The 22,740-nt window shown below is 41.0% G+C and overlaps 2 protein-coding genes across 2 annotated transcripts in view; one reads left to right on the plus strand and one right to left on the minus strand.

Moving 5' to 3' along the window:
- Nucleotides 1-22,740, plus strand: part of LOC149207832 (uncharacterized) — a 118,916-nt gene that overhangs the window by 90,671 nt on the left and 5,505 nt on the right. The gene's annotated exons all lie outside the window — the stretch shown is intronic.
- The window catches only part of LOC149207833 (uncharacterized), a 103,103-nt gene that overhangs the window by 79,194 nt on the left and 1,169 nt on the right, over nucleotides 1-22,740 (minus strand). The gene's annotated exons all lie outside the window — the stretch shown is intronic.

Consider the following 22,740-nt stretch of genomic DNA (forward strand, 5'->3'; position numbering starts at 1 on the left):
GTTTATCAATTAGAAATATGAGCCAGAGAACAAGATTGCAACTACTTTCAAATCAATAATGATTTGCAATTGTAAGCTCAAAACACAATGTGATGGTTAGATTCACAACAAGGTGACTCACATTATCACCAAGTAAGATGCAATTTAGGAATCAAGCCCACAATTCTGATTGTTACTAATGCAATAACTACTCAAATGAGATGGAAGATGAGCGAATTGGCCATGCTACAAAATGAAAAAGCATCTCAATGATCACAAGATATATTCAACGAACACAACTTGCAATGTGAGTTAGGAAAGCTAAATGAAAATGTAGAATGAGTGTGTAGAACTAGGACCTCTAAAGATTCCAAAGCACAACATAATAAATTTAGATGAGATTGGTAACAGTGATCTTAAAAGATAATAAGCTTTAAATTGACCAAATATCAATGTTAACAATTTGTTTCCAACCTTCTGATGCAAACAATTCCCTTCACAGTGAACTAAAAGCAACAGTATTTCAGAGATATTGTTTAGAACAGCAGTAGGATATTAAATGCCAAATCAGCGCCACATATATTAAACAAATATCAAAATGAAAATGTGAATTGCTGTAATTCTACTTTGTGAGCTGGTAAATGACCATGAAATTAATATACTTCAGAGAATGAACCACTTGGAATTTCTTGAGATCATACAAAGCAGCACTGAAAGAGATTTGACAATAATCCTATGACAGCAATCAAGACGCAGAAATCCTCTTCTTACTTTGATGACAATCAACAAACAAATAAATGAGTGACTTCTTGATATTGCAGTCCCAAAAAAAATTGTGACAATCATAGAAAATGCATACCAAATTATATGAATGATTTATAAATGTGTTATAAAGTTTTCAGTGCTAGCTTACCAAAGTTTTGCTACTGCTTAGGAAATTCAGCCCTCAGTATACCACTGCATATGGATGCTTTGGACAGCTGTGAGAGTGAGACAGTGGAGTTAGAGGAGCATGCCCAGAAAATTCTCCAATGCCTAGATCACCTGTAGATGCTAAATTTAATCCAAAATACCTCTGCAAACCATAAAACTTTGATCACCCACAGTGGGATTAAAAGGGCTAAGGAGCAAAGGGCTACTGGACAGGAGAAAAAGCCCAGGTAGGGGCTTCGGCAGAGGAAAGGGAAGCTCCAGAAACGAGGAGCGGAAGACTTGAGGAGATGGGAGTTGTGGATAAGGGAGGCAGCGAGGAAGGAAAGGGAGAACAGGGGTTTTCGGAGGCTGCCGAGGGAGAGGATAAGAGCTGGGATGAGGCAGCAGTACAGAAAGTTTGCCACAGAGGATGGATAAGGGCTGCGGAACCTAGGAGGGTAATCATGGATGCCGAGAGGAGAAGGCAGGGGTGCTGCAGGCAGGGATAGAGGACAGCGAGGGGAGAATGGGGAGGAGGCAGCGTGAGAGTTGCATTAAAGTTTTGAGGGGGCTGCGAAGAGGAGATAGGAAGGCGGAGGGAAATGGAGGCTGCGAAGGAGAGGATAAGAGCTGGAATGAGGCAAAGACATGCCAAGGCAAGGAGCCAGGAGGGCTAGGGGGTGCCTCAGACCCTTTAAATTTGTTTTTTGCCCAAAATAATTTATATTTTAAAATGATATTTTTTGCCTTCAATTGCTCTCAAAAATTTTATGAAAAACCCCGGATTTGAAGCTTTAATAAATGATCTTGTTGTGTCCTGTCGCTACAAACAATATTTGAGACAAGATCTTGCCCTCTAGGGCCTAGATCTGTGTCAAAACACCAAAAATTTCCTTTGCAAACTTCAGATCTATGCCTGCACAAAATGAAAATGAAACCCCAGATCCCACATATATAGAAAAATTAAACTAAAACCCATTGTCAAAAATTTAAAATAATATTACAAAACTTTAGATCTATACAAATAAACTACAGATCTATCAGATCTGAGGAGTATGAGTCCAACTCCACTCCCAGATCTGTGGATTTTAAGTTCTCTCTAACTAGATCTATCTATTTAGCACAAATTATAAGAGATGATTAATTTAAAATATGAGGTACTAGCTCCAAAGACCCTGCAAAAAAAATCATAAGATAAGTCTAGGAATTTAAATCAAGAAAACTCTTCAGATCTTATGCCTTGGAAGTCACATGGTCTAGCCAAGGACTCCCCTAAATGCTCAATTTTTTTTTTTTATTTAAATGATTTATGCACACTTTAGATTAAAGCGTCAGATCAGTGGAGACATAAAATAATAATGTAATTCTTCAAGAATCAGAGACACCTACTAACTCTATTAAATTAAAATGTTATTTTAAACCCAATAAGCTATGTAGGATACTTGGGCAATAGATTATTTCTGAAAGGCTATTAGCCAACAATTCATTTAAAATAATATTCAACAAAACATTAAAAACAATATTACCATAAGATGCAGGAGAGGGGTGTAGGAGAGGAACACCACCATCAATGTAAACCCCAAAGACTTTGCGTTATTATTATTCTAAAAAAGATTACAAGAGAGTTTTAAGAGCAAGTACACAATTCAATGATTGGGTCCTTTGTGAGACAAATGATCTCTAATTTATGGATAAATTCAAACGACTAGTTGGCTTGATCCTCGTCAAAGTAAACTCGACCGTTGATAACGATTTATTATTTTTTAATCATCATTGTCAAAACTATTTTTTTTTAGGAAAATTAAAATTTTTCATTTAATTGATTTTTAATTAATTCAAAATTAATTATTTTGAGTTAATTTCTTCAAAAAATTGACTTTGACTTAATCACCAAGGCCCAAGGGTCCAAAATTTCTTGAAACTTTCAATATTCCCTCGGTGGGGGGCCTCTAAAAATTAATTTCTCTAGAACCCATGAATTTTTTAATTTAGAGAATTTATTTTTCCTAAGACTTAACTATGACTCTAATTAATTAAATTTTTGGCTTATGATTTTTAATTTATTTTCGCCAAAAAATTTAATTAATTGACACATAAGAAGATTAATAATTTTTTCCAACCCTCTAATGTTTTAACATTATGGCTAAAATATTATTTATATAAGATAATTACATTTAATCCATGAAGGGGTAACACCCTTTCGTTATAGACCCTCAATTATTTACCTAATTTTGTGACTCAAATATGATCTAGTAGAACAAATGATTTGTAATAAAATTATTTAGCTAATTAGCTAAAAAATTTCCCAAATCACTTTACAGAAGACTCAATTAGAACACTGGAACTTACCTAAGATCTTGACGACAAAATTCACCATAGCTTTGGGGTGAGGCAAGAGGGAAAAACTTTGCCAATTATTTGTGTTTAGAAACACAGATGAATCGGTGATACAAAAAACATCCTAGGATGAAAATCGCTATCAAAATAATAGTTTTACTTAAGTTGTTACATACATTATGGTCTTATTAAGATCATTTACATTACAAACATGCATAATGGGTTTACAAATTTCAAAAACTGTCCACTGATGATGAATCCTAGATGATTTGAATACTAGAACATGATGAAATCCATTTTGCAAAAAAATGGGTGTACTGCTATAGGGTAGTTGACATGGAGTGGTCAACATTTGGCTCTACTTGGGGACACGTTGTTTCACCGAAGGAATGTGAGAATCCAAAATCTGCACCCAAGCAACACACAAAATCGTATAAGTAGCGTCCATCCAAATATAATCCAAAAATCATCATATAACATTAAACACATGAAATAGAAGCTCTACTGAAAACAAAATTTAATCTATGAAATAAAAATCTGAAATAAACACTACTTTAACAACAAAAATAAATAACGATGAGTAGGGTTAGAAATACAATACAGAGAATGCCCTATGGCATCAGATGTGTTCAATGAAATCCTTCTTGAGCATCTGCCTGCTCTTTGGTAGATCCATAGGTTGTTTCTCCGATGTGCCATGCACAATTATAATCATTTTAGGACTTTGGCTTATCCCAATGTTGTGTTGTATATGTACATTGGGCTTATCAGGGTTCTTTCTTTTTCTCTTTTGCTTTATCCTTTTCTTTGTGGTAGGTTATGATGTTGATGATGTAGAACATTCTGCTTGATCTTGAAAATTTTCAGATGAAAAATTTGAAGTATCCAAGATATTCATGACACGCCTCTCTTTATTCTGCATCTGTTTTGTCAAGGGTACTTGATTTCTTTCAGTTTCCCTTTTATCCAGATCGCCTTCAATTAACCACTTTTCAATGGAACAATAACCTCATAATAAGATGGAGCTTGCTTCAGCAAACAAGGAGGCTTATGATCTGTTGACGACTTTTTATTATTTGACTTGGGTTGGAACTTTTGTATATGTGATCTTTCCATCCTGTCCAACTTATTATGAAAATCAGTCATTTGATTTGAATACTTATCCTCTATGACACTAACTTCCTTGGCATGATTTTCTTCCATAGTCTCTATCACTTTATCATTATTCTTTCATGGTCATCAAGCAATTTTGCATAGAGCTCATTTCTTTCTCATGATTTGCTTCCATGGCGATCAAATGATTTTGCATAGTGGCTATTTGATTGTAGTGATTAAATTCCATGATCGTCATTTCCTCTGTTGAAATTTCTAAGTATTACCCATTAGAAATTTAACCTGTATTCTCCTGGTTTATTTCTTCTACTTGTTAATTTTGAACAAGTTATTTAAAACATATAAATAACAAAATAAACACAATACGGTCTCAACATCTATAGATCATTAGCTGAAAGAAAACAAACACACAAGTGACACCATTATTTTTGGACAAATGTCCCCGGAAAAACCCAATGCAGGAAAATCGGTGCAACTATTTTGAGGGTTTATTATTATGCAGTATTTCCTTGAGTACAACTGGGTGCCAAACTGGCTCACCCGACAGAGAAAAATAACCGGCAGCAATACCTCTCTATTCGGAAATAGGTATTCAGAAAACTTGTCCCACAAAACCCTCTCCAACGTCTCTGAAGCTCTGCGTTGGCCCTTTTGGCCTCTATGTCAGCCTCCTGCTGCTCTGCATCAGCCCTCTGAGGCACTGCGCAGCCTCTAGGACCCTCTACGTCACTCTCTTTTCCCTTTGCGTGGATGACGCAATCCCTCTGGGCTCTCCGCTATCTCTGCTAGGCTTTGCATGCCCTGCTCTGGCTGCTGCTTCTCGCTCTCTGCCTCTGCGCTAGTCTCTCGGCACTGTCTTTGTCTCTTTGTCCAATTTTCACTGCCCCTCGCTGCTAATCATTGATTCGACTTTGCTTAGCAATCCCGCTCTAGCAAAACGAATGATTGATCACTATGGTGTGTCTTCCAACCATAGTTTTAAAACTCGGACATCGGCCGAGGATCGACTCCGACTCCAACTCCGAAACGGTAATGACTCGGCCGGCTTGATTTCAATGACTCGGTCGTTGTAAAAAATACATTAAATATTTATTTTTTTTATACAAAAACATAATTTTAAAGATTTTAAACACAATCTTAAATATTTTCATTCATGTTTCCAAACACACAGCATTATAATATAGATGGAAGACAACATATGATCAAAGTAGGCTCATGAACCAATCCATTATATCAAAATGGTACCCAATGGCAATACATAGTCAACTGTCATACATGATCAAAGACTCAAAAAAACAAACACATAACCAAGGAGGCTAGAAATAGCCTCTACAACAAAAGTAAACTGTGACCAGACTCCAGTACTAGTACTACAGCTACTGGCCAGTAGCTACTGCCAGAGGAGCCAAGATCATGTCGATCAATCTCTGGATCATCATCAGAGTCAGATAGGGGGTCCCATGGCTCCTCATCATCATCATCATCATCTCCAATTGCAGTTGTAGAAGTGGTACCACTAGCAGGCTGTGCAACTGCAGCAGATGCAAGCTGAGATAGAGTAGATATGCGGCTACGCTTCTGTCGTGGCTGAGCAGAGGAAGCACCTACAACTGGAGTCCTTGCTCGCTATGAGACTGAGGCTGGTGGATTGGGATCTGCATTCAACTTAACAACATGTTCAAGTTCAACTGATGTCTCGATATCTAAATCTAAATCAAGATCCTCATCAAGATCAAACTCTGTTGGACGACTCTCCACTACCCAATCTGATGTTGGATCAATGTCTTCCAACACAATGGGATCTGAATCAGGTCTTTTGTTCAGCAAATGGTTTCATCTGAGCCAGAGGTTGTATTGGACATAAACTAGATCATTTAACCGTTTTTTATCCAAACGGTTTCTCTTCTTTGTGTTACTTGGGAGCAGGAGCGAAAACAAGAGCGGGAGCGACATTTTTAGAAGCTCCTGGTTTGGGAGCAAATCCCAGAGGAGTTCGACAACCAATGTCACTAACATCAAGGTACATAGAGGGATTGGTGCTCTTGATTAAATATGAGTTCCATACCCTAATACATGACAAAATTCAATGGAAACATTGCAATCCTCCAATCCTAAAATCCTGAAAAACTGATAAGTCTGTTGGATTTTGAATGAAATCTAAAATTCTACTTTCTCCATATGAAATCCAATGAGGCCGAAACCACTCTCAAACATCCTGAGTCATTTCATGGTAATGTTAAAAATTTAAGTAAAAGGATGAAAATGAAGATTAAGGAGAATGTCACTTTTACTTTAAGAATTTAACTTTACCATGAAATTTGAATAGCATATCAATAGTAGAGAGCATTTGAGTGTGTTAAATAGGGTTTGGGAAGGGAAATGGACCCCAAATAACATTTAGCTAATTCATAAAACACCTTGAAGTCCAAACCAATCAGCAAACCCCTTAAAATTTCATTAAAATAATGTTAAATCGTTGTTTTAGTGGGTTATGGGCCGCTATTTGTGACTCGACCGAGTCAGTACGGGAAACGGCCGAGTTGGCCGAGTCAGCCATGACTAGGCTGAGACATTCAATGACTCGGTCGAGTCATGGCTGACTCGGCCAACCGAGCCGTTTTTTGTACCTAGTCACTCCGGAGGGCAATGGAACGGACCAACTCGGCCGTTTCTGTTTCGAAACGACCGTTTTTTAAAACTATGCTTCCAACTGACCCTCAAGCCTCCTCTTATACTTTTCTTGTTGGTCCTTCAACGACCAAGATTAAATCTCTAATCAGCGTCTAAGATTAGATTTGGCTTGATCCATGACTTTTGGAACCTTCTAACCCAGTTTTATATTAATACCATTAATATTTTATTTTTCCTAAGTTTAGACTTAGGAACTCCATTAAAAATATTAATTATTTAAATATCTCCCAAACCAGTTAGAATATGCCCAAACCATTTCTGTGTGTTGGAAATCATGTGCTTTAGCCTCTCCAATTTTCATGGCTAGAGCACATCCGATGCTACCCCAAATCAACACTCCCTCTTAGCGAGGATTGTTCTCTAGTAATACTCCTCACTAAGCATCACTCTGATTATCTGGCACCGATATCTGTGTTGATGCTAGGCCTCCCTGCCCAACATCCTCTGCACTGTTGTATCTTGTACTGTTGCCCATGGCCCTGCCACTGCCATTGCTGCATTCGTACGACAACTCCCTCTGCATCCGTGCTGCTGCTGGTCCATCCTCCCAACACTGCATCTACAGTGCATCCCCCTCTCATCATGCTGCATTATGCTATAGCATACTGCTACTGCACTACAAATGAGTTACTGAGAAATAAGTAACTGATTTACGCAACTTCTGACATCCCTGTCAGGCTAGAAACACTCTCGATGTTGAAGCTCCCTCTGCCGCTAACAAGTGCTCCCTCTACTGACCTCTGCATTGCCGCAACAACTCCCTGCATCTCGCACCGTTGCACACCCCTTTGTGCCATCCTGCACTGGTGCAACACTCTCTGTGCCTGGGGACTCCTGCACTGTAGCATTCTCTGTCGCTTCATCTGCATCCCTCTCTACCAACATCCACCAATCCTGCTACTCTCTCTTCGGGGCTCCCGTAGCAAGGTATAGTCCAAGAGGTTGGGTACCTCAAGGATCCTGCCCCTTGTTGCCTGTAGTCCTCTTGATTACAACTCGATGTCTCCCCACCTCTTCTCTAGAGGTACATGAGCACTCATGGCACAATCATCATCCTCCTCGACCTCCTTCTCTACCTTCGTTAGCGTTGCCTTAGAGTCAAAAGCCTCTCCCTTACTCTTCTTCTCGTACACTAGTTCGTATAGTGACCCAGTTCCCCATAATGGAAGCACTTGACCTTGGAGAAGTCCTTCTTCTTCCTCTTCTCCCGCTTTCCTGCAGATGCTAGAGCCGCATCCTATTCCTCTTCCTTCTTGATCCTGACTCCTTTCCCGCTACTCCCCGTCTTGCTCAACTGCCTGATCTCCTCTTGGTGAAGAGTCGCCCACAATTCTTCCCAATCTTGAAGATCTGCCTTGCCCAATATGCCCTGGACAAATGTCCTCAACTCCTCAGAGACTGCATTAAGTGCGGTCCTCGCCAACATCTCCTCATCTGGCGTGGCTCCTATGGTAGTTAGTTGGTCACAGATCTCCTTCAATCGGCCAAGTAAGTGATCTATCTGCTCCCCCTTCTGCATCTGGTATGATTGTAGTTGATTCTCAAGTAACATCTTCCTATGCACTGAAGTATGCCGGTACAATTTCTTCAGTGCTTCCCACATCTCATTTGTCGTGTCCTTCTCGGCAATATGTTGGACCACATGATACTTGACTCTATCAAGGATGATGCACTTCGCCCTGGCCATTGCCTCCTCATACTTCTCATTTTCAGTTGGGTCAACTAGGATCGCCACTACTCTCAAGGCAAAGGCCTTGATGCGATGTTTGTCTAGAATGGATAGGATCCTGGCCTTCCAGACCACAAAGTTGGACACTTCGTCCATCCTATCCTTATCCCTTAGCGCGTTCACGACCATCTCTTTGCTCTTCTCTGTCGACTCCTTCGAGTCTCTCTACTTCCCACCTGGAAGTTCTCTGTTCGACTCCCGCTGAGTCTCTCTACTTCTCGTTTGGAATTTCTTTGTTCAACTCCCTCTGAGCCCCGATTTCCCTTCTGGAAATCCTTCTGCCAATCGTCAAGTTGCCCCTCTCCGATCGTCTGTGCAACTGCAACACTGATCCAGATTCCTTGGCTAGAATTCCGCCTCGATAGCAACTCCCTCTACCTTGGTTTTACCTTCCTAGGTACTATTCTTCCCACAATACCCCACCAGCTTTGCTCCCGCAAACTGCCCACAACTTCCTATGCCCCAACAACTGAAGGACTAAGCTTCTAGGCTCAGCGCAATCCCGACACTGGCTGAATTTGCACCTGCTGGCCATAGCGTTGATCTTTCCTTGCTGAGAAAGATGTCCGGGCACTGCATAGGTCAGATCTGCCTCTCTCTGCCTTTGCGCTGACCCTCCTCTTGGCTTGAACTGATGACGCAGTCCCTCTGCGTCAACCCTTCTTCTGTCGCTTTCTGCAAGGATCCTCTTCTGTCACTCGGGACAACTGATTCTGTTGCGAATGCTCTGCTTAGCTAATGCCTTCTAAGTATTACCCGTTAGAAATTTAATCTGTATTCTCCTGGTTTATTTCATCTACTTGTTAATTTTGAACAAGTTATTTAAAACATATAAATAACGAAATAAACATAATACAGTGTCAACATCTACAGATCATTAGCTGAAAGAAAACAAACACACAAGTGACATTGTTATTTTTGGGCAAATGTCCATGGAAAAACCCAATGCAAGAAAATCAGTGCAACTATTCTCAGGGTTTATTATTATGTAGTATTTCCTTGAGTACAACTAGGTGCCAAACTGGCTCACCCGAAAGAGAAAAATCACTGGTAGCAATACCTGTCTATTCAGAAACAGGTATTCAAAAAACCTGTCCCACAAAACCCTCTCCAGCGTCTTTGAAGCTTTGCGTTGGCCCTTCTGGCCTCTACGTCAGCCTCTTGCTTCGTGTCAGCCCTCTGAGGCACTGCGCAACCTCTAGGACCGTCTGCATTACTCCCTATGCCCTCTGCGTGGATGACACAGTCCCTCTGGGCTATGCGCTGTCTCTACTGGGCAATGCGTGGCCTGCTCAGGTTGCTGCTTCTCGCTCTCTGCCTCTGCGCTGGTCTCTCGACACTATCTCTGCCTTTCTGTCCAGTACTCACTGCCCCTCGCTGTTGATCACTGATTCAACTTTGCTTAGCAACCCCATTCTAGCAAAACGAATGATTGATCACTCTGGTGTGTCTTCCAACTGACCCTCAAGCCTCCTCTCATACTTTTCCTATTGGTCCTTCAACGGCCGAGATTAAATCTCTAATCAACGTCTAAGATTAGATTTGGCTTGATCCATGACTTTTGAAACCTTCTAAACCAGTTTTATATTAATACCCATTAATATTTTATTTTTCCAAAGTTTAGACTTAGGAACTCCATTAAAAATATTAATTATTTTAATATCTCCCAAACCGGTTAGAACTTGCCCAAACCATTTCTGAGTCTTGGAGATCTCATGTGCTTTAGCCTCTCCACCAATTTTCATGGCTAGAACACATCCGATGCTACTCCAAATCAACACTCCCTCTTAGCGAGGAGTGTGCTCTAGTAATAGTCCTCACTGAGCATCACTCTGATTATCTAGCACCGGTACCTGTTCTGATACTAGGCCTCTCCGCCCAACATCCTCTGCACTATTGCATCCTTTATTGTTGCCCATGGCCCTTCCAGTGCCACTGCTGCATCCGTACGACAGCTCCCTCTGCATCCGTGCTGCTGCTGGTCCATCTTCCCAACACTGCATTCCCCTCTCATCATTTTGCATCGTGCTACTGCGTATTGCTACTGCACTGCAACTCAGTTACTGAGAAGTAAATAACTCATCCATCCAACTTCTAACATCCTTGTCAGGCTAGAAACACTCTCGATGTTGAAGCTCCCTCTGCCGCTAACAAGTGCTCTCTCTACTGACCTTTGCGCTGCTGCAACAACTCCCGGCATCTCACACCGTTGCACACCTCTCTGTGCCATCCTGCACTAGTGCAACACTCTCCATGCCTCTCGCACTGTTGCAGCCTGCTAGCCTCACCTGCCTGGGGACTCCTGCACTGTAGCACTCTTTGTCGCTTCATCCGCTTCCGTCTCTACTGACATCTGCTAGTCCTGCTACTCTCTCTTCGGGGCTGCCATAGAAAGGTATAATCCAATAGGTCGGGTACCTCAAGGATCCTGCTCCTCATCGCCTGTAGTCCTCCTGACTACAGCTCGATGTCTCCCCACCTCTTCTCTAGAGGTACATGAGCACTCATGGCACAATCGTCATCCTCCTCAACCTTCGCTGGCGCTGCCTTAGAGTCAAAAGCCTCTCCCTTACTCTTCTTCCTCAAACACTGGTTCTCATAGTGACCCAGTTCCCCACAATGGAAGCATTTGACCTTGGAGAGGTCCTTCTTCTTCCTCTTCTCCTGCTTTCCCGCAAATGCTAGAGCCGCATCCTCTTCCTCTTCCTTCTTGATCTTGACTCCTTTCCCGCTACTCCCCGTCTTGCTCAACTGCCTAATCTCCTCTTGGCAAAGAGTCGCTTGCAATTCTTCCTAATTTTGAAGATCTGCCTTGCCCAGTATACTCTGGACAAATGTCTCCCACTCCTCGGAGACTGCGTTAAGTAGCCCTATGGAAGTTAGCTGGTCCCGGATCTCCTTCAATCGGCTGAGGAAGTGATCTATCTACTCCCCCTTTTGCATCTGGTATGACCACAGTTGATTCTCAAGTAACATCTTCCTCTGCACGGAAGTATGTTGGTACAATTTCTTTAGGGTTTCCCACATCTCATTTGCAGTGTCCTTCTCGGCAATATGTTGGACCACATGATCCTTGACTCCATCAAGGATGATGCACTTCGCCCTGGCCATTGCCTCCTCATACTTCTCATTTTCAACTGGGTCAACTGGGATCGCCACTACTCTCAAGGCGAAGGCCTTGATGTGATGTCAGTCTAGAATGGATAGGATCCTGGCCTTCCAGACCACAAAATTGGACGCTCCTTCCAGCCTGTCTTGATCCCTCAACCCATTCACGGCCATCTCTTTGCTCTTCTCTGTCGACTCCTCTGAATCTCTTTACTTCTCGCCTAGAAGTTCTTTGTTCAACTCTTACTGAGTCTCTCTACTTCCCATTTGGAAGTTCTCTGTTCGACTCCTGCTGAGTCTCTCTACTTCTCGTCTAGAATTTCTTTGTTCGACTTCCTTTGAGTCTCGATTTCCCTTCTAGAATTCCTTCTGCCAATCGTCAAGTTGCCCCTCTCCAATCGTTTGTGCAATTGCAACAGTGATCTGAATTCCTTGGCTAGAAATCCACCTCGGCAGCAACTCCCTCTACCTTGGTTTTGCCCTGTTAAGTACTGTTCTGCCCACAGTACCCCACCAGCTTCGCTCCCGCAAACTGCCCACAGCTTCCTATGCCCCAGCAACTGAAGGACTGAGCCTCTAGGCTCAGCGCACTCTCGGCACTGGCTGAATCTACACCTGCTAGCCACATCGTCGATCTTTCCTGGCTAAGAAAGATGCTTGGGCACTGCGTAGGTCAGATCTGCCTCTCTCTGCCTTTGCGCTGACCCTCCTCCTGGCTCGAAATGATGACACAGTCCCTCTATGTCAACCCTTCTTCTGTCGCTTTCTGCAAGGATCCGCTTCTATCACTCGGGACAGTTGATTCTGCTGCAAATGCTCTGCTTAGCTGATGCCTTCAACTCTCATGTAATTTGCAACCACGCTCTGATACCATGTTGAAATTTCTAAGTATTGCCCGTTAAAAATTTAATATGTATTCTCCTGGTTTATTTATTTTACTTGTTAATTATGAACAAGTTATTTAAAACATATAAATAACGAAATAAACACAATATAGTCTCAACATCTACAGATCATTAGCTGAAAGAAAACAAACACACAAGTGACACCATTATTTTTGGACAAATGTCCCCGGAAAAACCCAATGCGGGAAAACCGGTGCAGCTATTCTGAGGGTTTATTATTATGTAGTATTTCCTGGGCTTTGCATGGCCTGCGCTAGCTACTGCTTCTCACTCTCTGCCTCTGCGCTGGTCTCTCTGCACTATCTCTGCCTCTCATTCCAGTACTCACTGCTGATCATTGATTCGACTTTGCTTAGCAACCCCGCTCTAGCAAAACGAATGACTGATCACTTTGGTGTGTCTTCCAACTAACCCTCAAGCCTTCTCTTATACTTTTCATGTTGTTCTTTCAACGATCGAGATTAAATCTCTAATCAACGTTTAAGATTAGATTTGGCTTGATCCATGACTTTTGGAACTTTCTAATCTAGTTTTATATTAATACCCATTAATATTTTATTTTTCTTAAGTTTAGACTTAGGAACTCCATTAAAAATATTAATTATTTTAATATCTCCCAAACCATTTAGAATATGCCCAAACCATTTCTGGGTCTTGGAGATCTCATGTGCTTTAGCTTCTCCACCAATTTTCATGGCTAGAGCACATCTAATGTTACCCCAAATCAACATCCTCAACATGTTTTTATTCTATAGCCAACAACTTGTTCTAAAGAGTGATATGATTAGCTTTCATGGAACTCATTTCTTTGGCGTGATTTGCTATTAAGTTCGCTTGATTAAGTTCCATATTCTTAATCAGTTGAGCTTGGTTGACCTCCATATTCTTGATTACTTGTGCTTGATTCAGTTGCATACCCTTAGCCATTTGAGTTAACTGCTTGATAAGATCATTTTCACTTCTTTAGTTTCCTTTACTTCAACTTTTACTTTGACCTTTCTCTTATATCCACATTTATCTTCAAAAGCATCAATGATTGATTGTAAAGAATCAAAAGTGTTATCAGGAAATTCAGTAAACCAATCTAAGGCATCTTCATATCTTCATGGTCAGAATATGGGCGACACTTGCTTATACAAGCGTTGAAATTTTGAAGATGAGTCTCGGCAGTAAAAGCATTGTCACGTTGAAAAGGAGGAAATTCATCGATGGTTTCACCAACTTGATAAGGACAATCATGCGAAGCTCCTTGAATGTTAGTAAAATCATAAGGAGCAAATAAGTCATCCATGATGACTTGCTTAAAGGGAAAAGGAGGGGCCAAATGGATGCTAGAGAGAAAGATCCTTGTTCAAGAAAATCAAGAGATCCACAAGAAGTGGGCTTCAAGCATAAATTCTTGTAAGAAATGAAAGAAGTGGAGTCGCCACTTGAACATGAATCTATCTCCAAGATCCAAAAGGCAAAAAACCAAAAGGTTAGTCAGGGAGAAGCAACTGGATATCAAGGAGGGCTTCTTGTTTGAGAAATAATGGATGAATAAGTGGAGTCGCCACCCAAACAAAAAACCAACCGAAATGTCTAGTTGCTAAAGGTGCAAATAGAGAACATGAAAGGATTAGTGAGACAATGAAGGATAATGTCATAAAAAGATGGAGAGATGTAATGGTGCCAGAAATCTGGCGTTGATGGGATAAGAAATGATGAAAGATTGAGAAGATGTCAATGATTAAGACGAATGTCGGAAAGCCAAGGTCCAATAAATTGGTCCCCGACAACGGCGCCAAAAGATGTTGTGTTGCTTGACAGGCTAATGAATTGCAGAAAAGATTAGATGATTAGAAAAATGTTGTGAGGACCAAGGACAAAAAATTTCTATACCCGACAACGACGCCAAAAAATGTTGTCACCTAAAGTGTACACTTAGGGCGCAACTCTCAGATTAGGGGTTGTCACTCTGATCCCTACTCAACCCCTTAGCTTGTCTAGGAGAAAGCTAGAACGGAGTGATTAGGGATCAGAGTGACAACCCCTACTCTGAGAGTTGCGCCCTAGGTGTACACTTTGGGTGACAACAAGACCTAGTTTGGCAAAATAGATTCTGAAACCTTATGGGAGTATTTTGAGGGATCAAATGACATTTTTTGGGAGTAAAACTTTGCCTCTTTAGTGCAACACATTTTCATTCTATTCTACACACGAAGACCTTTCCAATGATGCAAGAATCGCATAAATTATAGTCTGTATGCGAAAGTTATGCCTCTCAGAAGTTGACCTTCTTGTTTTCATCACCATAATTCGAGAGGATGCCATGTCATCCCCCAATATTAATGGAAAAGGGGCGAGCCATGTGATTATGATATAGAAGACTCTAAAAGAGTCTATATTGTAACTCTAGTTAAGAGTTGAGATAGTCAAACCTAACCACTAGGAGGCTATCAGGCTATGTTATAACTGGGCCACTAAGAGGAAAAGGGGTTCCATTCTTTCGAGTGCATTTATTCCATAGCTGAGCAAAAATAGCCAAGAGGAATAGGAGGTAGAGCACACATAGAGGATTTGTGCACTGTAGCAAACCACGGGCCATAGGCCATACTTTTTGTACTCGTAGCCATATTTCCATTCAGAGAAAGAGAGCGAAGCGACCTCACCTTCTAGCTGGGTTTTTCTTCCGAAAGGGTTTCCCAAAGCATATCTTGTGTCAAATGTGTGTGTGTGAGCTTTCTATTTTTTCGTCCTTTATTTTCTACATGATTTTAATTTGCATGCATGCACTATTAACAGTAAATCTATAGATCCAGAAATCTAAAAAAACTGTGATAGTGTAGAAGTTCAGATAAAATATTATTAGATATGTTGTGACGAACTGTCCAGTGGAATGTCCACAACGGTTTACGGATCAGCTCTAAATGTATTATTAGGGCACAATGATTACAAATAATAGTCGTTGTTCTAAACTACTGGATTTGGTGTGCATGGTTTAATCTATAGATCCAGAAATCTAATAAAACCATAATAGTGTAGAATTTCAGATTTCAAATAAAATATTATCAGATCTGTTTTGACGAACCGCCCAGTGGAATGTCCACAGAAGTTTACGGATCAACTCTAAATGTATCATTAGGGCACAATGATTACTAATAATAATCGTTTTTCTGAACTGCTGGATTTGGTGTGCATGGTTTAATTCTAGAATCAGCAGTCCCAAAGCCCTAATGTGGGTGCACTACCTCCTTACCACTGCAGTCTGCTATTATAAAATGCAAGAACATGCTGTATCAGTCTCAACACTCCATTAGGGTGCCCTTCATTAGTGATAACTGCTCTTTTCAACCATTGACCACCAAGCCTACTGGAATCTACCTAACAGATCACATCCTCTCACACATACTACCATTTTCTTTAATATAAGCATCATACAAGTGTTGGAGAATCAAATATGTTTAGTTAAAATGATCCTCCTTCACTAATATTGCAGATTTCTCTTAACAATCAATTCAGCCACATGTGTAAGGATAAGACCCAATGAATTCTGCTTGAAGAAGGTGACTGCATGCATGAGAACTCCTTCACAATGATCACTGCCTCCTAACAGTACTTTGAAACACATCATGCACAAGAATAACCCATCAAATTTGAGTGGGGGGATGCATGCACACCAAGCTCAGTGAAGGAAATAGGGTGGATTAGCTAAAGGCGGGAGCTTTTCAAAAATACCATCACGTGTACTATCCTAATCAACTGAATGCCACTAATGATAAGAACAATAACCTAGGAAGGCAATCTGCTTATATAGGATGTTGTCATAACCAATGTTTTAAAACTCAGACTCAGATTTGGAATTGGCGAGGGTCAACTCAGATTTGGACACGGAAATATATTGACTTGGACAAATCTGATTTCAATGACTTGGTTTACCAAAAAATACATAAAATGTTTATATATATATATATATATATATACATTTGATTTCAAAGACTTTGCATCTTTTTACTATAATGGTTTGGGATCTTTTTATATATATATATATATATATATATATAAAGATCCCAAACCATTATAGTAAAAAGATGCAAAGTCTTCTCATGGCATATATATACACACCATGTAAAGGTGAATATATCATAAAATTTCAAAATGGCACCGAGTGCAATGCATATCAACAACAAAACATATAATCAATGGCACTCTAAATGGACTCTAGGCTTTAGAGTCTGAAAACATGCTACAAACACTTCCTTTTGCCTAGTCTCATTTCTTCAAATGTTGCAACTTGATTTTGCAGTTCCAATCTAATCTGTCCAATCTCTTTTAATGTGGCCATGCATGGGGCAATTTGGCCTCTTATACAAGCCAGGTGTTCTTTCAATCTATTTTATGCATTTCCTGCAATATGTGCAAAAAATCTCTTCATCAACAAAGATCAACATGGATCCATGCAAGATCTTGACTCCTAGGGCAGCGGCCATGGTTAATTCCAATCTGTAAATTCAAATCTGCAACACTGCAAGAAGCAAACTGCATCTGAAATTCTTAATATGCAAAGTTCATACTTCAAAGATCAAACTAGTAGAATGATGGAAGTACAAAAATTTAAAGATTGATTTCAGATCTGCAATTTAACGAAGAAAACATAGGGCACATTTATCATTTAACATATTATATACTTGGTGGGGACAATTCTGATTTGGACTCAAATAGATTGACTCAGACAAATCTGATTTCAATGACTAGGTTTACTAAAAAATACATTAAATGTTTTATTTTAATTAAAAATATATATATTTTAAGGATTCCAAACCATTAAAGTCAAAAGATGCAAAGTCTGCTCATGGCACATGTAAAGGTGAATATATAAAAAAGTTTCAAAATGGCATCAAGTGCAATGCATATCAACAACAGAATCCATAATCGATGATGCTCTAAATGGACTTTAAGCTTTAGAGTCTGAAAAACATGCTACAACCATCTCCTTTTGCCTCCCCTTGTCTTCTTCAAATCTTGCAAGCTGATTCTGCAGTTCCAATCTAATCTGTCCAATCTCCTTTAATGTGGCCGTGCATGGGGCAATTTGGTTTCTTATGCCAACCAGGTGTTCTTTCGATCTATGAATGCCACTCCCTTTATGCATTTCTTGCAATATTTGCTGAAATCTCTTCATTAACAAAGATTAACATGGATCCATGCAGGATCTGTGACACATGGGGCAGCAGCCATGGTAAAATTCTAGTCTGTAGATTCAAATATGCAACATTGTAGGAAGCAAACCCCATCTTAAATTCTTAATATGCAAAATTCATACTTCAAATAAATGTTTAACTAGTAGAATGTTGAAAGTACAAGACTTTAAACATTGATTTCAGATCTGCAATTTAACGAGGAAAACTTAGAGACGTATTTACCATTTAACATGCAATATACTTGGCTGTGACAGATCACTGCTTGTCAGTGATGCTCCAAAACTTCTAATGCTCACAAATGCTCAATGAGAGGTGAGACAAATTCGGGGTGGAGTGGGTGGTTTTCTTTACTGGTTTTTTTTAAGTTTTAGGATGCTGGAAATTAGTTTTTGGGCAATTTTCCTTTGTAAAGTGACTTGACCAGTGTAAAGTCCCCAATGAATTAATTGCCTAGGGGAGGACGAAATAGCCTATCCAACTCCGCAGGCCATAGCCTTGATAAAGGGGGAAAGCCCTAATTATCCAATGTTTGGGGCAACATTGGTTAAATAATGGGGCAGCATTGGGTAAATTTTGGGTAGATTGGGGCAAAAAGCCCAAAATTGGGGGTTGCACTTGCAACCCCTCACATTAGAGAAACCCCATGGGGAAATATATAAATAAAGGAGAGTTGGAGTCATTTATCATCATCAATTTGGATTGGATATCACTGTTTTCTTGAGTTGAGGCTTTGAAAGTTTAAGACCCTTTCTCTTTGATTAGCTTCAGTGGAGGTGATCCCACCCTATCTAATCTTTTCTCTAGTTTCGGTGCAGTTGATCCCACCCTACGTAGATACTCTTTTTTCTTTGTTTTGACATAGGTCATTGGAGCATATCTGTTTTGGCATATTGAGATGCTTTCTGACCAGTTGAAGGAATCTGTCCTAGGTTTTATTGAAGGACAGCCTGAGGCAATTTGGTGGCAATCTTGAGACAACTTGCTCTATCCTATTTTGTAAGAGGGGAATCTCCATGGTTGGTTGAACAACAATCTTCATCTTCAGCCAACGAAGGTTTGAATTGAAGGAATCCTTTCAAACTGTCCCTAAGACTGAAGTTAGGGGTCTGATTGTAGCGGTTGATATTGGTGCTAGTGGAGCCTTACCCAAGACCCTGAATCCTCACAAAGGGGACCCTTTTGGGTCATCCTGAGGCGGATATCAAGGATCAAGAACAGAACAAAGTGAACCAAGGTAGTGAAGAAGTTACTAGGCCTAATTTTGGAGGATGGTTCCCCTTTCAAAAGGTGTTTGGGGCAGTGGCTCGCTTCTAATTTCATACTGAGGGTGTTGAATTTTCTCTGATGCTGCGACATCTTACTGTAGATTACACAGACCTTGGAAACTTGTACAGCATCATTGGGTCAAGCAGGTTATTAGTGTGGTATTATCCAAGAGAGAGAGAAGTGTGTGATTACATTTTCCAAGATGATATTGCAACGTTGTTCAGGAGTCTAAGCTAGCAATAGCCTTTAAGGTTATGATTAGCTCTCAGCAAAATGGGTCGAGCCTACTGCAGTTCGACAAACAGTCCGTGAGGATTTCCTAAGACTAGTGGATAAGATAAGATAATATAATTATATTTATGTCCAACTAATGACCACAAAGTAGGTCAAATGGGCTATTGAGTACAATGATGTCCATACAATGCGGGAGAACCAAACAGTCTCCTATAAAAAATACAATGCATGAATATAAAAGGTACAATGCAGGAACATAAAATATACAATGTATGGAATGCCCTGACGGAGAAAATACATGAGCCAATGGGTCTGAGGATTAGGCCCATCTCTCCTAACATCCGAGGCTGACTGAAGAACATTGAAGAAAACTCCACAAAGTTTGTTGGCCTGATGAAGGGCCGGTGGGAGGTGCGGACTGTGCACTAAATCGTTGTCTGGGGCAGTTCGTGCACTGGTGAGGTCTGGAGGATCTAGTCCTTCTCCCAGGGACGGATCTGAGACGAAGTTGCTGCTGAGATCTCCTGTCGCAGGGTGAGGTCCAACGGATCCTCACTGATCTAGAGTCTGGATATGAAACAGTATCAATCGATCTCTTGGTGCCCCTGTCTGAAGGTAGTACCTTGAAAAATGTTGTGATCCTCTGTGTGGGGTCTAGTCATATGGGACGTTAAAGAATATGCGCTCGGAACCTGAGAGCCTCCTGCATATATAGGGCAAACATCTCTGATCAGAGTACATGAAAAAGTCTGCGAGGGTCTGAGAGTCTCCGAACAAGTAATGGAACCTTCCTTTGATCTCGTAGTAGATAGGGCATCCAAAAATGAAGTGCACCTCGGTCTCTACTTTCTATAAATGACATACCTGGCAGATTTTGTCTGGTCTATCAATCTGGTGGTCCGTCTCTACCTGAAGTCTATGAGAACCTACTCTGAACTAGCTTAGAGGAATGCAAAGAGCATGCATCCAATGGTGAAACGTATACTAGGGTCGAACAATGAGGTTGTCTCTCAACTCCAAGAAGTGCTCAGCGTAGAAGGGATTGACCCAAGTGACCTCGACGAACTGCCTGTAGATGTCCTCTCTAATGATCTTGTTCTACTCCTGTCTAGTAGGTAGAAGGTGACCAGGAGCATCCAAGGAAATATCGGAAAGAGGGAGACGATCCAACTGAATGTCCATTGACTCTAAGAGATTTGAAACTCTTGTAAACCAACATTTAGCTCGGCCCGAGGGAGTAGAACGGACAATAGTCTCAGAAGAGCAATATGCCAAGTAAGGGTATCGGTCCCTACTCTTTATCGGGTTTGCAAATCCCTGGACACGATGCAAGAATGAAACCAAATTGAAGACTGTCTCAAGCCGAAAGGGCTGAGCTCCAAACTCTGCAAGGATGATGTGCTGAGGCACTATCTGTTTGCATCTAATGATGTGGCGGAGAATAAGAATTTGGACTCTCTCAATTGAAGCACAATCCGACTCAAGTAAAGACTATCCCCAAATCTTTGAGCCATATAGAACAGTGGGACGGATCAAGGTGTCCATGAGGCTCATCTTGGATGAGATGTCCTGGAAGTGATGTCAAAAGAACTGTCTCTCGAGAAGGGTTGAGGATCCATATCCTTTGTTGATCCGAGGCTGAAACGTTGGTCACAAACTGAAGCGGAGACCTGAGAATTGCACCCCCAAGTACATATACGTGCTGGTGATCTCAACCTCCTCCCCTCTGAATAGGAAGTGAAGGTCCGAAGTTTTCTTCGTCCCATTGAAGATCATAACCTTGGTTTTATCTAGGTTGACCAGCAATTGTCGAAGATCGCAAAACAGAGCCAAGGCATCCAGTTGCGAACTGTAATCCTTCTGGAGATGAGGAGAGGAGGACCACGTCGTCGGCAAAGAGTAGAATAGATATCAAACCCTAGTGAAGAAGGCAGCGATCAGTGTCCTAGATATGCTTGTGTAGAAAAGCCTCCAACTCATCAATATAGATCCCAAACAGGGTAGGGGACAATGGACAACCTTGTTTAACCCTCATAGTGCTTCGAATGAAATCAGACATCCCATGAGCCATTCGAAGACGACCAAGGACAGACCATATTGGCGCGTAATATCTGTCAATAGGGTCGCCGAGATGCCAATATCTCTGAGTCTTAGGAGTAAGGCTTCCCTCAAAACAGAGTCAAAATCTTTCCGAAAATCTATGAAACAACAATAGATTTTCGAAGAGCGGTGTCATGCCTCAATCACGGCGCGGAGGGTGAAGATGTGGTCAATGGTCTGATGAGCTGGTCAAAAACCTGACTGTCGCCTAGCTCTGAGTTGGCTCTGCTCAAGGTCACTGGAGAGCTTCCTATGTAGAACAATAGCATACAACTTCGAGAACGTGTGGCCCACCATGATCGTTCTGTAGTTATTGGAGGTCTATGGTTATCTCTAAGATAAATTGGAGCCGTGTGCAGTAAGCTTAGAATAGCTAGTAGATAGTAAACTAAGATAGTACGCTTGAATTGTTCAATATAGCAGAATTACAGTGTGTACGGGTTAATCAGCCTAGTATTGGTGACAATTTACTAGATACCAATGTTGTTAAAAGCGCGATCGGGATTAAATCGGCGCCGGGAATAAAGCGGAAAAAATCGGCAAAAGCGGGAAAAAAGCGTTTGGCACAAAAATATTCATTTTTTTTCATTTTTTTTCAATTTTTTTAATATCTAAACCATCTACAACATAAAATAAATACATTGACACATAAATATGATAAAAAAACTAATATATAAGATGTTTAATATCATTTCTAGCGCTAAAATCACACATAACATTGAATCATGTCCTGAATAGTAAGTCCTGAGTCCCAACTCAGCCTCAAAATATCAACAAAAAATATGATAATGTATCTCATCATGTCATAATGTCATATACAATAAAATGAAAGTCTAATCCTATCCTATTGATTTCCTCTGCCCCTCTTGCGAGAAAATGGCACAACTTTCTCTTTCCCTCTAGATGTAGAAGCTGGTGCCTGTGCTGGTGGAAATGGCAGTGGAGTCTGACGTGCTCTAGAAGCTGAAGAACTAGTAGTAGCAGCTACAGGAGGCTGAGGTAGACGGAGACCACGTCCTCTACTGGTGGTAGTGGTAGCCCGGGTAGGCGGTGTCACCTCCTCCTCCTGCTCCTCCTCCACCTGCTCCTCCTCCTGCTCCTGCTCCTGCTCCTCCTGCTCCTCCTCCTCCCCCTCCTCCTCCCCCTCATCCTGCACTAACCAATCATCAGTGGGATCCATGAGAGG

This window comes from Pinus tabuliformis, chromosome 1_2 (assembly GCF_031772625.1).
Source record: "Pinus tabuliformis cultivar Carrire ecotype Pingquan chromosome 1_2, CPIR1, whole genome shotgun sequence".
NCBI lineage: Eukaryota > Viridiplantae > Streptophyta > Pinopsida > Pinales > Pinaceae > Pinus > Pinus tabuliformis.